This window comes from Epinephelus fuscoguttatus, linkage group LG20 (assembly GCF_011397635.1).
Source record: "Epinephelus fuscoguttatus linkage group LG20, E.fuscoguttatus.final_Chr_v1".
Classification (NCBI taxonomy): Eukaryota; Metazoa; Chordata; class Actinopteri; order Perciformes; family Serranidae; genus Epinephelus; species Epinephelus fuscoguttatus.
In genome coordinates, this window is record NC_064771.1 from 7,230,216 (window position 1) to 7,247,078 (window position 16,863).

A 16,863-nucleotide genomic window follows, 5' to 3' on the forward strand; every position below is an offset into this window, starting at 1 on the left:
CCTTGAATCTCTTGCAACAAAATGGAGGTTATTTTCCTCCCAGTTTCCACTGTCACTGGCAGATTTCTCCCTCCCTCATTTCTGTCTTCTGCTTTTTTAGAACAGAGATACCAAGTGGATAACAAGTCCTTTGAGAGGTTAACAGCCAGAAGAAGCCTTTCTTTATTTTCTTGTGGCAGGAATTCATTTCACAGTAAGGCTGGGAAATATATTGAAATTATATCGATAACTTAATATGTAAATTTTGGACATGGTAATATCCATGGTGTTGTCCTTTCCTGGTTTTAAAAGGGACAGTGACAATTGGAATCTTTGAATGTCATTGTGTAAATATTGTGTGAAAGGACCAATTGTCAACTCTACAATATTGTTGCAATATCAATTTCAAGCTATTTGATCAAAAATGAAACGATTTTTGATTTTCTCAATATCATGTAGCCCTATTTCACATGTGAGAAAAATCTGACTAAAAGGAAACCTATCACGGGCAAAATGCCGCCTTTAGCCAAAAGCAAGCACTCCCCCACTCTTTTTTGCTTTCTGTGTTGTGCTTCATGTACAGGGAGCTACTCTCTGTGCAGTATACAGTGCATGTGAAGTGTCAGCAGTTTACAGAATATACAGTCCCCCTCTACAAAGGAAGGCTCCAAGATCACAGGGATGTTCCCTGCTCCTTGATGTTTGCTTAGTTCTGCCCTTTTTTCTATTTTTCCTCAATAACTAAGTCAGCTCTGCCTCACACAGTTTACCGCAGTCTTATCCCACTTCAGTAGTTTAGATTTCTTAGCTCTGAAATGCGACTAGGTTGCAGTTCTATCATAAAATGCAGCCTTTAACATGTGAGCAAAAGTAAAAGATGCCTACTGGCTGTAATTATTCTCAAATTACATACAAGTGCACAATTCTCCTCTCTCATCAATTTTATTATAGAAGATTAATAGGCTTATACTGAGTGATGATGTAAGTTATATGATCTGGTTTGACTCATGCAACTGAGATTTGATTTATTGTATTGTTCACTGTATACTGCTGCACACAGCATATGGTGTCTGCAGTCTATCCCTGAATAACAGCACAGCCTGGATGTCAAATGGGAAAGCCATACATGTGCTATTACTGGGCTGTGCATCAACCCACATTCTTTATTTGAACTATGTTTAGTTATGGAATACACAACATTCATGTGTGCTCTTCGATACATTAAGCAGGATGTTAGGAAGGGCAGAGTGATAACGCTGCAGTTAGAAAGAGAAAAGGCAGCAATCTGTTCTGCTGTTACCTGCAGTGTTTTAATTTATCCAGATACATTCATTCATCCGTGATGATCATTTATTTACCATGCAGTTATTCCTCCAGGAACTGACTGAGAGATTACAGTTAACATGCATCATCCAGTGTATCCCTTGTGCAATATGGAGAAAACATGCATGTAGAAATATGCAACTCACAGAGCTAATTTACTGACTCTGCATTACCCCACGAGGCAATTAATGCATGGAGGAGGGGGTATGCCTCCACTATTTTTTTTTTTTCAAAATCAATTTTTGTTTATAGTTTTACATTGAGTCTGTTGGTACTGCCAATTTTTCTTTAGTTAATGTTTTTATTTAAAGATAATATTCTTCCAAAAATATACTAAAATTTAACGTATGTCAAAGACAAGACAGCAGAGCATGCTGCTTTTTGTAGTAAAGATGGAAGTACAATTATATCATCTACTATCATCATCTGTCTACTGCAATGCCAGCAACTCTGAGGCTGTATTAATGCAAATCTGAGTTTTTAGCTTAATGCTAACATTGGCATTGTAACATGCTTACAACAAAAATGCTAGCATGCAGATGGTCACCATCTTAGCTTAGTGTGTAAGCATGTTAGGATGAACAACAAAGTACACCCGAGGGTTGTGGAAATGTCATCAGTTTTGCAGGTATTTGTTCATAAAGTATAAGACACAATGACATTTTGAACTAATGGTGGTACTCAAATGAATCACTAGAAAACAATTTGACATGTTACAATTCTGCAAACCATTGATATAGGGCTGCACGGTATATGCGGTAGACGGTAGAAATGATATAAATTTGGCCCACGGTAGAGATTTGTGCTCTACCGTCCTATCGTCGATGACGTCATCGCACCTGCCTCAGTGTGAAAATGGCTGAGAGCACAGAGACAGCAGAGCAAGAGGAGCTGTTTCACATCCGTGATTTAGCGTAGCACGTGCAACATGTGTTGCTGGAGAACTTGTGAGTGAGTGAGTTAATGTTTTATGAACAGCCCCGGCCTTCTCAGACTCTTTTAGCGACTTACCGCTCCGAGGGAACTCATTCAGTGTCTCCTCTGGCAGCAGCACAGCGTCTCTCCCTCTCCTCTCTCGCCGTGCGCACACAGGAGTTGGTTTGTCATAAACCTTTGGTAATGTAAACCTATGTGACGCTAGGGGCTCCACAAAAAACTCCATATGTAAATGTGTGATAGTTGTGGTATCATAGCAGCCTGTCACAGGTTATAGCGTGATGATTAGAGGAGAAATGGCAGAGCATAAAGGTCCAGGTGGAAAAAACACAACTCAGTCATTTAGGATTTTGCTAAAAGAAGGAAATTACCTTTTGATATAGATCCCAGGGGACATTTTGCACCATAGAGTACTGGGTTTTAATTTTGAGTTTTGAGATCTGCATTCTGCACAATAAATGCTCTAAAAAATACATTATATCTTTGCTTTTGTTGTTGTTGTTGTTGTTGTTGTTGTTTTTATCAATTTAGCTTTGCTAAGGGACTACAAAACCCATTCAGAAACACTTCTATTATAACTTTTACACTTAAATTTATACCGCGATATATACCGTTACTGTGAAGGGATTCGATTTATACCGTGATATGAATTTTAGGTCATACCGCCCAGCCCTACATTGATATTTTACATTTGTATTATTCATGAGTAGCAGATATGTTGCAACTTAACATTTCCATTTTTTTAATTTTGGCTATTATGTTTTGGCTAAAAATACACAGGTTGGTCACCACAAATAGGGCTGGAAATGTATCATTAAAAAATATCCAGTTCAGTTAGGACCACTTTAGTCAAAGAAAACTTTTTTTTTTCCATTTGGAGTATTATATTTCAGCCAGGAACATATAATTAAAAGAAAACTTTATTTCCATTTGCACGAATATATTTGGCAGTATGGCTCTGGTCTTGGGCCCCTCTGCCTTTCCTTGTGCTTATACAAAAAACCTCATCCAAGCACCTCTGTGGAAAGCCTAAGGTGGAGACAGCACACCTCTCTGCCCTTCCATGTGCGTACATGAAAAGTCTAAACCCTCAGTTATACCTTCACCTGGCTTCGTTTGCAGATTGCGCGTGCACTGCCACATGTGAAGGCATTTATACGTGGCCCATTCTTCATTGCATTATTCGCTGCAAAGACAGGGGGCGGTAGAGAAAAAATACAATAGGAAATAGTAGAAGCAGGCAAAAACAGTAGAAGTAGAAGCAAGTGGAAAACAATGTAAACAGCAGTAATGGCGGCATGAAAAGTATGGATTGCAGCGGAGGAGGAATTGGGGAACACAGCCAGCTTGTGAAGCCAATGTGGGCTGTAGATGAAGAGATGCACTTCAGCTAGTCTTACCTCAAATTCATCCATTTTGAACTGAGCAACACTAGCGCGGCTTGTGAAAAGTTTAAAAATCCTGGAGGTGTGTGACCTTGCAGAGCGCCAGCGCGCGTGGCTGTTGCCAGGTGCGCGTTTACGTCATTTGTGGTGTGCGAACCTCACGCACTTGCGACTGCATCAAGCATAAACTAGGTTTAAGGCAGAGAGAGCCCATCTGTCTGCCCTTCCATGTGCCTGCTTGGAAAGCCTTAGGCAGAGAGAGCACACCTCCCTGCCCTTCTACTGTATGTGCCTACATGGAAAGCCTAAGGCAGGGAGAGCAGCAGCAAAGACCCTCCGGGAACAGAACAGAGCCAGCATCAATGACAAACATAAATGACACTCATAAGTCAGATACATCATGAATAGGAGGAGCTTGGGTGGAGGCAGGTTGTAGATCGCCTTGCAGAGGAAGCAGGTACAGTAGGCAGGTCAGAGCTGTTTAAATGGGGGGCCCTGAATGAGATTTGCCAATTGGCTGCATAGAAAGGAATCACGTGATCTATCAGCTGACTCCCCTCCATCAGTCAGCTAATCCATCAGTGGATTGGGCTGCTTGAGATAAACTGATGTAGCTGGGACGTGAGCTGAGCTTGACATCATGTCCTACCTGAACTAACCCTTTGCTTAATTTTTATTGCAACAAACACATCTGGAAATGTCCTGATGTGTCATCAAAAACACCCGCTTTAGTTTGTTTATTGGCCTCGAACAAAAGTCTGCTGCTGCTATCTGCTGATTGGCAGCCATCTCACCTAGGTGTCATCCCATCCAGCATCTCCCTACCCTTCTTGATGAGGAACTCAGCACATATAGATCTAATTTGAACTCTCTCACTTTAGAAATGTTGATCGGATGCATATGAAACACAAAAATGTAACATATCAATGATTTGCAGAAACATACAATGCCATTTTTTCTGGCAGCTGGGCTGCTGGATAAAAAAGGTTAGGAAATCATGGGATAAATAAAGTTCTTTCTATTTCTGTTTCTAAGTTATTACAGTGTATCCTGGGGGGACATGAATATGAGTAATATATTTTCACAGCAACCCATCTGACAGTTCACTCAAAATTCTAAATGTCAACCTTATGTTGGCCTTATGGGACAAGTCAGGGGATTACCAAAATCAATAGGACTCATCCTCTGGGGACTACAAATGTCTGAACCAAATTTTGCGGTAATCCATTCGATAGCTGTCGAGATGTCCCTAAGGCCATGTCACTAGTATCATGGCTATAAACAGACAAAAAGATAAACTGGAAACAAACCACCAGGTTCACTGAACTTACTTGAAAGTGAAAACAAAGGCGAACAGTAGAATGATTACCCGTACTGTCAGTCACATTTTACAGATCCATTGCTTCAAGTTCGACCTGTCATACTTACCGCAGATATGCACACAATCTTCCTTTGTAATGAGTGGTCATTACCGTCATTCAGAGAAAGTGGTTGAGATCATTCTGAAGAATTCTGAAGAACACTGAATGGATGTGGTGAATGATGTGTAGGTAAAAATCATACTTTCCTCTCTGACACTGATACTCTAAAACTCTTTCCCTCTCTTACAGCAAAAGTGAAGAACCATTTAATGTAAAGCTTGGGATGCCAGTAGTTTCCCAGTGGTGGCAGGGGTCTTGTACTTAAACCTGTTGTCCAAACTGTTGGCTTGTCTTTTTATTTTTTGCCCAGTCTGTCTTTGTTATAGCAGTGTTTCCGTAGCTCAGCAATTGCTTTCTTGGATAGAATTTTTAATAGGCAAGAAATGATGGCTAAAACTGCAAAAATAAGTAAAATAAGTACTAAAACTGGAATTTTCCCTAACATCCCATCCTACATTGGAAGCACACACTGGCATTCATTATAGACTGGGTAGAAATATGGCTTTGATGTTATAAGAATGGGTGTGAGATCAGGCATGTCACCGAAGTTGTCAGGTGTGAACACATCAGAACAAATTTAAGCTTACATTAGCTCTCAGCAACACAGCATCTAGTATGAAGATCTGGCCACTCTGTACACTCAACACTGCTCAGTGTGAATTTAACATTACGCATACAAAAATGTACAAAGGGGGGGGAAAGAGCATGACATGCAGGCTGCAATCACATTTAGCCGTTTAGGCGGATTATCAGCAGTGAGGCAGGTTGATAAGGAATGGTGTCTGTCCGCACTGTAGAGCCCTGTGGCTTACATTAAAGCCAGTGTCAGCTGTGAAGCATTCTGCTCTATCCCTAATTAGATCAAACTGTAAGCATGAAGTGCATAAATGTGTGTGTGTGTGTGTGTGTGTGTGTGTGTGTGTGTGTGTGTGTGTGAGTGAGAGAGGGTGGAGGCACATGCAAAGGTTTCTCTAACTTCCAGGTGAATAGGCATCTGTAGCATTGCTTTGACCAACACCTGGTGTAACACATGATATACTACTATAAGAAAAGCTGTCTTTCTTTTATTCCTCTGCCCTCAACCACTCCTCTTGTCTCTCTCTCAGTCTACTGGTCGAGGTATTGAGGTTACACAGGTGTCACAGATGGATGTCTGTTTGAAAAGTTCTTCGAACAGACCAGACCTTACCCTACAGTGTCAGTGCTGGAAAAAAGTCTGGAAGCACATGTGATCATTCTGTCATAGGAAAATGCTCTGGCTTGTTTGTATTTCTTTAAACCAGTCACAGTTGTCTTGGCCGGCGCTAAGCCCAGGATGCAGCGAGGGTTTCTTCCAAAATAGTGTTGGGGTGGGACTTGCTTTGAAGGAACATTTGTCTGTGGTGAAGCAAGCTCTGTCATTAAAATGGTTAATATTCCACAAAAGAAGCACCACAAAAAACTTAAAACATCAAAACTTAAAACATCAAACTCAAAACTTATTTTAATAATCGGTGCCCTAGAGGTAAAGCCTGTCTATACTTTAGCTCTAGAGGAACTCACTGGACGTGTTTAAACCACAATTAATTTGTTAGTTGTATGTGGCTGTAACAGAACATTGTTACGCCGATATCACAGAGACTTGTGAAGTGGCAGTAATCGGTCCATCAGTGAAGTCAGTGTCACTGGTACATGCTGCTGCTGGGGTTAAAAGCTGTGGCAAATCAACTCAGACTGTCAGAAAACGTATCAACATCAAGCATGAGCATCTTGCCAGATGTAGTCTGGGCTTGCCCGATGTGTGTTCACAAGTTATTTTATTCGTTTTTAATCTTTACATCAGTTCATTCGTTGTTAGCTTGGTGGTTGTTGTTATTACCTATAATAAAGGGGATTTTGAAAACAGTAACATACAGCTGGTGGAAGGAAGAGATAATACCTGCCTAAAAGGCTGGCAAATGGCAGGTTTATAGCCAGAGTCCACTTCCAGCCAGTCAGATTAGTGTGGACATTATGTACAATGAAAATACAGAGATGTTTACAGCCCGTCAGCACTTAATCTGTCTTGGCTTGTCTCCAGGGTGTACTACTGTTTTCTGACCTGTGAGCCCACTTATAGCTGCAAATTCTCATGAAAATCTCAGCAATCAGAAACTTCTCAAATTGTCACGTGAATTGAATATGGTATATCTTTGTATACTCATTTAGACAAGCATATAATTTAGTTTATAGTTTTAAGCAATCTGCTGCAGCTCCCTCCCTCTGCTTGTAAAGTGACCACACGTGGGGTCCTTATCTTAAAGCTGCACGAGTCAATATTTTAACACCACAAATCATACTAATGGTTTTTAGGCTCCACCCCAGAGAGTTACGAGTAGAAAACTCCCACAGTAAACTGGAATCATTAATGATAATTATAAGGAAAAAAATGATATTATCCCAACATATCTAAAAACTGACATAACAGTCACGCCTCAGCTCCTGATTTGGCATCTCCTGCTCTGCTGTTGCTGCAGATTTCCTACAGTATCTACGCAGCAGACTGTAGCCGTCTTCAAAATTCACAAGATTTTGCTAATTTAGCATGTAAACAACATATGCTGCTCTGTCAGGCAGAAGCGGGGCATTAAGAGTCTCTGCAGGCTTGTTTGCTTAGAGGTTCAGTGTATTCTTTAAGGCAAGTTGTTTACCTTTCCCTCCCTCCGCTCTGCGGCGTGCAGTACTAATGAGAGAGACGAGGGGGGTGACGACGCAACGGGGGGGAAGGCAAATGCGACCTTTAGCGGCATCCCACCTTCTCGCTTTCACTCACTTTGCATGCTTGGTTCTATCCATCTCTTTGCAGGTCTGTAACCTCCTCTGTGCTCTTTGGGAGGGGGGGTCTACAGGTTGGGGGTTAAAGATGTGGGTGGGGAGAGGGGTCGGGAGATGTTGCACATAAGGTCATAGACACCTCCACAGCCTGTTGCGTAGATGGGAGTGTTACATAACATATTGCATTTAGCACATATTATCAAGTGCTAAAAAAGAGTAGTCTGGATTGAGCTCCAGTGAGTGAAAGGCACAAAAAACCCCACAGCATCCGATCGATCCGTGTGTGTTTGTATGAGTGCGTTGCAGCCCAAACTGAATATCCCATTAGTGCTCTGACTTCGCGGGTACGACCCCAGCTTTTGACCTCCCACCCCTCTCTGCAGCTCCTCATTCTCCTGTTAACCCTTAGCTGCTGACCTTGCTGCTAACAAGCTCACTCATGGGCGGTAATGACAGTCCTGACATGTGCTCTTCAGCAGAGGGCAGATGCAGTAGTAGCCGCAAGCAACTCCGAGTCAACTCCCAACACTTCACTTTTTAATTACTTCAACTGCACTGGGCAACAGAGTACTGTACTGTCAAGTACAGTCTGACAAGCTTGAAATCTTTATATTTTTACCATAGAAAATTAAAGACGTCATTGACTCCTCTCGTGCCAAAATAATCACCTGAACCATGAAGATTCTGTGTTTCCCTCAGATCTTAATTCCTGTCAGGGAGGAAAAGCTTCTTAAGATTCACTTAGAATATCCATCACTACAGCTCTCCACTGAATTCCAAATGTTTTTATTGGATGAGTGGTTCCTTCAGGCAGACTGAGACAGGTTTCGTTGTAGGTTTTACAGATCGACCCCCCTGAAGCTGTGGAGTAAACACACACCACACTGGAATGATTTATTCGAATCGAGGATGAACTCTTTGACAGCCAGATTTTATTTATTCATTAAAGGCTGATGGTTCATATAGCTGCAATTTGGACTGAATTGAGCAGGACTCATTAGTGGTACTGAATACCCATTACTTATATTGGATTTCATTGTGGACTGAATATTCACCCACTTTGAACATCCCAAGATCTAAATGTTTCTACCAGGACCTTTTGTAAAAGTGCCTGTTGGAGCCTGGTATTCCTAGCAGGCATGCTCTTCTGAGTCTGTGCATTCCACCTTTAACCCTATACTATGTAATGAAACTTAAAAAAAAGCACCAACCAGCAAAACAGTTGAACCTGGCTCAACTTTTGCCCCAATACAATGTGGTGCCATCCAGTAAGGGGCTGTGTTAGCCAATCAAATCCAGGCACATTTGTGGGAGATAAGGTTCCCAGTAGACAGATAGGGTTAGGGATGAAATGAGTGCCGCTGTAATAGCTTTCCAGAGTTGTAAAATCCTGTCTCACAGTATCATAAACCACTGTGCAGTGTGTGATAAGCCTTCAAACTCATGAATCAGGGGCTCCTTTCACAAAAGTGATCTGTGAGCAGTCGTTACATGTAAATTGCAAATGGTGGCAGCATCACGTCTCACAAATGATTGTAGTTCCAAATTGCTCTCCCATGGGAGGCGAATCTGTATTTTTTGATAGGCATAATTCATGTTGCAAATTGCAGCTTTTGTGTAACCACTGTGGATAAAAAGGCCGCTGTTATTGAAGCCGACCCTCCTGCATCATATGTCAATTCTAACCTATGCAGGCTGATCACTTGTTTTTGGTCAGAGCATCAATTTAAAGATGGTCATAAAATCATTTGGACCTATTAAAACTGGCTGACTGAATATGCTGATGTGCTTGCAGTGAGAGGCTGTTGTTCTACAAGCAGTATTACCGCAACTGTAAAATAATAGTATATATACATATCAGGCTGTTCTCATACACTGTTTGTATGTGTACATACAGAAAAGAATGCACCAGAATTTGTATATAACCCACGTAATCATAAAGGCTGCAATCATGTGAGTAAAGATGGAATTTACACCAAAAGTCAGCCTTAGGAGGTACATTTGGGTGGTGGGGCAAAGAAACCCAGGACATTCACCCAGGAGGCTAGTGTTCATGTCCCGTCTGAAAACAAGTGAACGTCAGATTGATTTAAGGTTCGTCATCACATCATCATGTCATGTTAAGTACTTAATGTGATGACACCATGTTTTTTCTTTTTTCTATTTTTCTTTACCGAAACCTAACCTATATTTCTTTACATTTGTAAACGTAACGTAACTTTATGTTAATTATGTAGATGGTGCCCAACCATGACTCTTCCTAAACCTAACCTACATTACTTTTCTTTTTTAAACCTAACCTACGTAATTTTATTTTTTTAAACCTAACTTGCCATAAACTATGTAATGTGATGACACTCAGACATGATTATTTTTTAAAATCCAACCTATGTTACTTTAGTTTCCTAAAAATGCAGATAAAACAAACAAACAAACAAACAAACTTGTAAGATAACTAGCCTTAGCTACACTCAGTGGTGATGACCCTAAAATTTACACAGAGGCACACAAGAGAAGTCTGAACTATGAGGAGATACGCATTTACCACTTCTGTGGGTTGTAACTGAACGAGTAATGTAATACCTAACTGTTGGCAGGGCTAATAAGTAAAGTCATAATACCACTTTTGAAATGGGTAATGAGAAATATATAACTTTTTTAGAGTAATAAGCACAACACTGGTTATGAAATCCAATCATGACTCTTTTCCTAAACCTTACCTACATAACTTTACTTTTCAAAACTCATCCTATGGACTTCACGTTAAGTACGTAATGTGATGACACCCAGACATGATTTGTTTCCTAAACCCAACCTATGCAACTTTACTTTCCTAAACCTAAGCTACGTAACTTTACATTAAGTATGCAACTTTAGGATAAGTACACAATGGCCCATGGGGTTTGCTGTGTACGTGATGATGCTCAACCATGATTCTTTTCCTAACCCTAACCCTAAGCGGTATAGAGGCACTAATTTGTGGGGTGCTAATTTGCTAAAAATTATTCAAATTGTTTTCCGTGCAGTTTCATAAGACATTATATGAATTGCTGTATGAGGATATGTTGACTATATAGGTAATCTTGGTTTGCTCATTAAGAGTTGTATATTTTTAGGAAGAGATACATTTAAAACCACAGAAAAAAAATTCAACCCCTATTAATTGATATTAGCCCTTTTGTAGTCAGTCTATCACAAGTGTCTGTGCGGCATCACTTTGCATGGCAGTGTGTGCAGCCCCGTCCCACTCTTTATTTGTCACACTTGGAAGTAAAACCTTGAGAGCGCAGCGTGCTTTAGGAACCCGGCAGAAACCACCCCGACAGCACTTCACTGCAGATTAAAAGATTGATGACTGTAGTCAGGGGAAAATGAGCAAAACATAAGATTTCCATTTGACTCCATAAGACTCTATTTGACTTTGGCACAGGGCCTGGACAATTACACCTACAGTAGGTCTCCTAAGCCAATTCCCACCTCCACTGGAGTTTTGGGAGGGTTTGCTGTGTAAAAGGAAGCAAGGAGTCTGGGTGATTATGTAACCCTCCTGAGGTCTGGAGAATAATCTCGGGAGCAATTAATTTAGAGTTTAGGGCTTAATTCTCAGTTTGACCAGAGGCTACATGTCTTGGTAAGCCCTCTGTCAGACCAGTGTGGCTCTTTGAGGGTGTGAGTAAACAAGGTCATTTTCCCCAAACAGGACAAAATAACACAATCCTCTTTCCTACAGCTTTGAACACTTTCTATAATTTCAATACCATCAAATACTTCGTGTGCATCCAACCTTAAATTAATGCCCAGGGAATTAAAAACCTCCAAATCTGATCTAAAGCCTTTTGTTTTTTATATGTCGATGAAATGACCAAGAACTCTTCCTCCCTTTCCTTTCCATCCTCTTCTATCTCCTCCTCCCTTCCTTACCACTGTCACTGTTAATTGCTTCCCCTCCACCTGCCCATACTTGATTTCCACCTGTCTTATTGTGTGATGTGATTAAAATGTAAAACGCTGCAGTGGATGGGGCTGCTCGTATGCACGGCTCCTCCATCATTCCTTATTGCGCTGGGCCTTGGCTGTTTGCAGGCAGCGCTCGGGAGCATGCGGGGAAGATTGAATGGCTCTGTGGCTTAGCGTGCTATTTCCTCTAATGCACGGCGGGCATGAAGGCTATCGGGGAGATTAATACTGGTTTGGGCTGTTTGTAACACTGGCATTTATTCTCTCCAAAGTCCCAGCCACCGGAGGACACTTCTTCATTCTAGCCCGTGCCAGGCCTGTTTACCCATCAGCTATCTGCTGCTTGCCTTGCTGCCTTATTCCATCCTCTCCTCTTCTTTCTGTGTGTCTTTCTTGTGCCTCTGTCCATATGTTCATGTTTGCGGTCCTCCAATCTGATGCCCCCAACTCTTTTATCTCTCACTCTCTTCTCTAAAAGCCTTGTTATTTGTCTTTGCCCCCAGGAACCCGTGTAGCTCGATCTTTTGGAGGATCCATGAAATAGCCAGAATAAGTTCAGGAAGTCCAATAAGGATTAAAAGATGCAGGATGGTCATCCTCTGGGGTCTAGCTGGCCCCAGATAAAGACTAGTAAACTAAAAACGTCTATTTTTGTGATTTAGAATTATAGGGTAACTGAGGACTTGAGCACGCCCTCCTCTGTCAGCTCCCTGAGTCATGAGAGGTGGAATAAAACCTCATCAAAAACACCCTCCCCTGCCTCCTTCATCTGCACATTGCATTGCCCACGTTAAGAATGGCAGCCTCCTCTGAATAGGTAAACAGCATAGAGAGGCCCAGCTGAGTTTTAATTCAGACTGCTGAGCTAAATAAATTTGTCTGTAGAGGTGTCAGCCACATCACAGCGTGCCAGTGGGGCCAGAAGCTGTGGAATCAGTTCCACACACAAACCCCCAGACTCCGTATGGTTTCGTTCATTTTCATTCCTCACCCCCTACCAAGACCCATTTCTTTCTGCAGCGCAAGCATCCTGCAAATTGTATTCCCCCCCCCCAAAAAATGAATTTTGGGGAAAGTTCAAGGGTACCATATATATTTTGTTCCCCACATGGTTTCAATTTGTGGCCATATTTTCCTGGGTGCTGACACGTGGGGTGGTTTAGGCGTCAGGGCACAGTAGAAGAGACATTAAATCCCTTGCTGTTTTCTCATCAATCAAGTGTTTGGACCCTGCCAAGGAGGCACGTGTTAACAGATTTCACAGTAAACCTCACTCAATATTGCCACATACCCAGAGGGGTGCACACACACGTGCCCTGGAGTTTTGAAAAGCATCATTTTACATTTTGAGAGTGCTGAGTTAAAAAAGACAAATACATTCCAGCACTGTCCATTAGGTGTCATAAGTGCTGCTGTGCAATGTGTGGTAATAATCTCCATGTAATGAAGAAATCTGGCTAGCTTGATAGACCAAGGCTTTAAAGGAAAATTGGGGCAAGAATCACACCCATCCTAACAAATTACTTGAAGACCTGTTGCTTCTAGGAGTACCAGCTCATCTCACATTGTCTCTCTCTTTCATTCTCCCCCCTCTTTCTTTATTTCAAAGAAAAATGTCCCTCGTTTCAGCTAAAACCAGGACTTGAGCAGGCTACTGTCACACGCTGTTCGTACATCTTCCCACAAAAAGTAATGAACCAAGATTTGTTCCTACCCCTTGTAATGGTGAGCCAGTAATTTGGGCATAACCCACGTATTTTGGAAGGCTGTGATCACATAACCAATGCGCTGATGAGAGAAAAGAAGGAAGCAGTCTTAAGTGGTCCAGTCAGGAGGTAGATTGGGGCAGTGGTTGGATCACAAAACCTAGGACTCACCCCTGGGGCTTTTTTCCTAGAAGACCGGTTTTCAGAAGTGTGTGAACTTTAAGGGACTTTGAGTTGTTTTAAGGTACGTCATCACCATGTTTCTTTTTATAAACCTAACCACAGTAACTTTAAGATCATAACATAACTTTACACTAATTACGTAATGTCATTTGTAGGGTGCTAATTCGTGGGATATCATATGAACCATTGCATGAGGATATGTTGATCTGAGTCAGGGTCAGAAATTTACTTTGTCACTAACTGCCACTCTGCCAGTGACAATTTTATGTGCCACTTTTAAAATCTATGCACTAAATATGAAGAAATAACATTTACATTTGGACATCATTTAATATAAAGAATAATGTCATTCAGTGTTCAATATATAGCCTATTTACAGCACATAACATTACACGCAGGGTAAATTAATGGAGGAATGCAACTATACTTATAATTTTTAGATACTTGTAGTATACTTGAGTATTTCTATTTTATCATACTTCATACTTTTACTACATTTAGGATGAAAATGGGTTCTACTGTACTTTTTACCCCATTACATTTATTTTAAAGCTTTAGCTACTACCTACTAAATGGACCATTCTGCATAATAAGTGCTTTTACTTATGGTACTTATATACTTATTTTCTTGAACAATTTTGAATGCAGGACTTAACTTGTAGTATTGTTATAAGGTGGTGTTACTGCTTTTAATTAAGTAAAAGATTTGAGTACTTTTCTTTTCTTGGACAAACTGAATGCTTCACTGTACAGTTACTATAACTTGATGACTATACTGGTAATATGTCCTCTGTTTGATCGCCAACACCCTTCTGCTCTAAGGGCATCCACCATAGCTGTCACAGTCTCTCTAAATTGCTCACTGAATCGCGATGTGTGTCCACATTTTTTAATGATAGTTACTGGCAAAGTTTAACTGTCAAATGTGTAGCAATCAGGGCATTAACGACTTTGACTTTTTTCAGGTCGACTTATCTGTCAATAAAGTCGAAGTTGAGTCGACAAGTCATTTGATGATGTAATCACATTGACACGGCAGAGGAAAGTGAAGTATCTCCACACGTGATGTGTGTCTGTCAGGCCCGAACATACTCAGGTGGAACGTACGCGGAACGGACTCTGTGGAGGTCCGCGCGGACTCAAAGCGGACGTCCGCAAGCCCTGTGCACACAAAGCTCAGATTTTACGACCGCGCGGACTCCGCTCTGCACACCAGTGACTGCTTGGCATGTATTTTTCACATCGCAGGGATTTGTCATGGACATTTTTACTAGAAACTACAACGCAGAAGTGCGCTCGACTATGAAAGCCCGAATGACTGCGGACATTCCTCGCAGAGTCTGCTCCGCTTATAGTACGCGTAGTACGAGTATGTTCACTTAAAGGATAAAGTATCAGCATAAGCCAATCAGAGGCAGCGATTGCATTCCATACAAAAGCACACAGAGAGAGAGGGGGAAAAAACACAGGGCTTGTCGACTCCTCCTGGGGGGTGTCGACTGACGTTGACACGTTGACAAATCGACTTTTCTGTTAATGCCCTAGTAGCAATCATATGCTAATCATACAAAACATGTCTTTCTGTTGTGTGTCTTCCCTGTCTGCTAAAGTGGCAAATAACCTGACAACATCTGGAAAGTGGCAGATGGTAATTTCAGATCTTGACCTGAGAACTGGGGCTCATATTCTTGAAGGCTTCTCTTTGAACAGCCATGGTTTGGATTGTTCCTCATTTGTACATCTTTTTGGACAAAAGCATCCGCCAAAAAAATAAATCAAAATAAATAAATGTAAATCTTAAAAAGCTCTCCCTAACACCTTTTGGACATCTAAGCATGAGGGGCCGCAATCTGGCAATTAGCCGTTTTTACGTATAATTGGGCTTGAACAAAAAGGATGCCTTTGAGAAGAGACTGTCCAAAAGTGTGAAACATCATCACCATTTGTACCGTTCACTGTGTCCTGTCTCAGTGACAGCAGGCATTTTGAGCTACCTTTGAGCTTTCAGACAACACTTCACACAACTTCATCCATTTGAATCATATGAAACCCTTATGGTCCACACTTATGTTGAGTAATTTCCCTCTCCCAGTGAAAGCTAAGCGCTACAGAGAGGTCCCCAGTTTCCTGAAATGTCTTAAATTCTCAGACTAAAAAATGTCAGTAGACTGACATGATTAGAGAGCTGAATTCCTCCGACTGACTAAGAGAGAAATCAGACACAGAGGATTACAGTGCAGAAGATGGGGTGATTAGCAATGAAAGAGGCCCATGAAAAAAGGCAAGGAAGATACTTCCTTCTCCTTCACATGAAGGTTAACCAGAAATTCTCAACATCCGTCTGATTGTTCCCTGACCAGCTTTCTATCTTCCTCTTACGTATTCCGCCCACTTCTGTGATTGAGTGTAGTTAATTGTGTTGAGGTTTGCATGAGGAGACCGTAGTGCTACAAGGATTTTTTGCATTCTCTCCCATAGAGTAGACAGTCTGAGTCATGTCTCTGCAGTTTAGCCCTAACAGGCTCCTGTGGTTGGAGCATTCAGGTCTCTTTTTGTTTCTTCCCCCCCAGCACAAGGCTAAGCTGCGTCTGTCTGAGCATCCTGTTCTTCCATTTACACTGTCTGTGTTCATTTCTAGTCTTCTTCTAATTTATGTCTTCCTCTTGTGTCACAGAAGCTTTGGTTTTAACATGAAGACACTAATTACCTCAGACAATTGACTTCACTTTTGTTGGCAACTCTCTGGAGAGAGTACATGTCTTCAGAGAACAACAATAGTAATAATAATTAATACATCCATGGTAGAGGTTTTAAGTAGTTGCATTTACCCTTCATCTTACAGTGAGTGGGATAGGTCTTCCAATTAACTACATGACATCGCTGTCTAAATGTGAGGAGAGGAATCACACTTTTCATTCAGACATTATTGTGTTTGAGGCTCTCATGAAACACATTTTTACCACAGGCTTTTTTTTTTTGTCTGAACATTTAATTTGTATCCACACATATATTAGAAGCAATTACATTTACACTCTGAATAAATCTGACAGACCTTTTGTGAAATAAATTTCTTAGCTTTCATCATTTCTTTTAAATGAGTGCCTTCATTAGAGCTGTGTTATGACAAGAATCTGGTAATACAACATGTTTCCAAATACAGGGGTTCTGATTCAATTTACT

General features: G+C 41.2%; 1 protein-coding gene across 3 annotated transcripts in view; it reads left to right on the top strand.

Annotated features, from left to right (window-relative positions):
- The window catches only part of ca10a (carbonic anhydrase Xa), a 363,435-nt gene that overhangs the window by 189,874 nt on the left and 156,698 nt on the right, over positions 1-16,863 (top strand). The window lies entirely within an intron of this gene.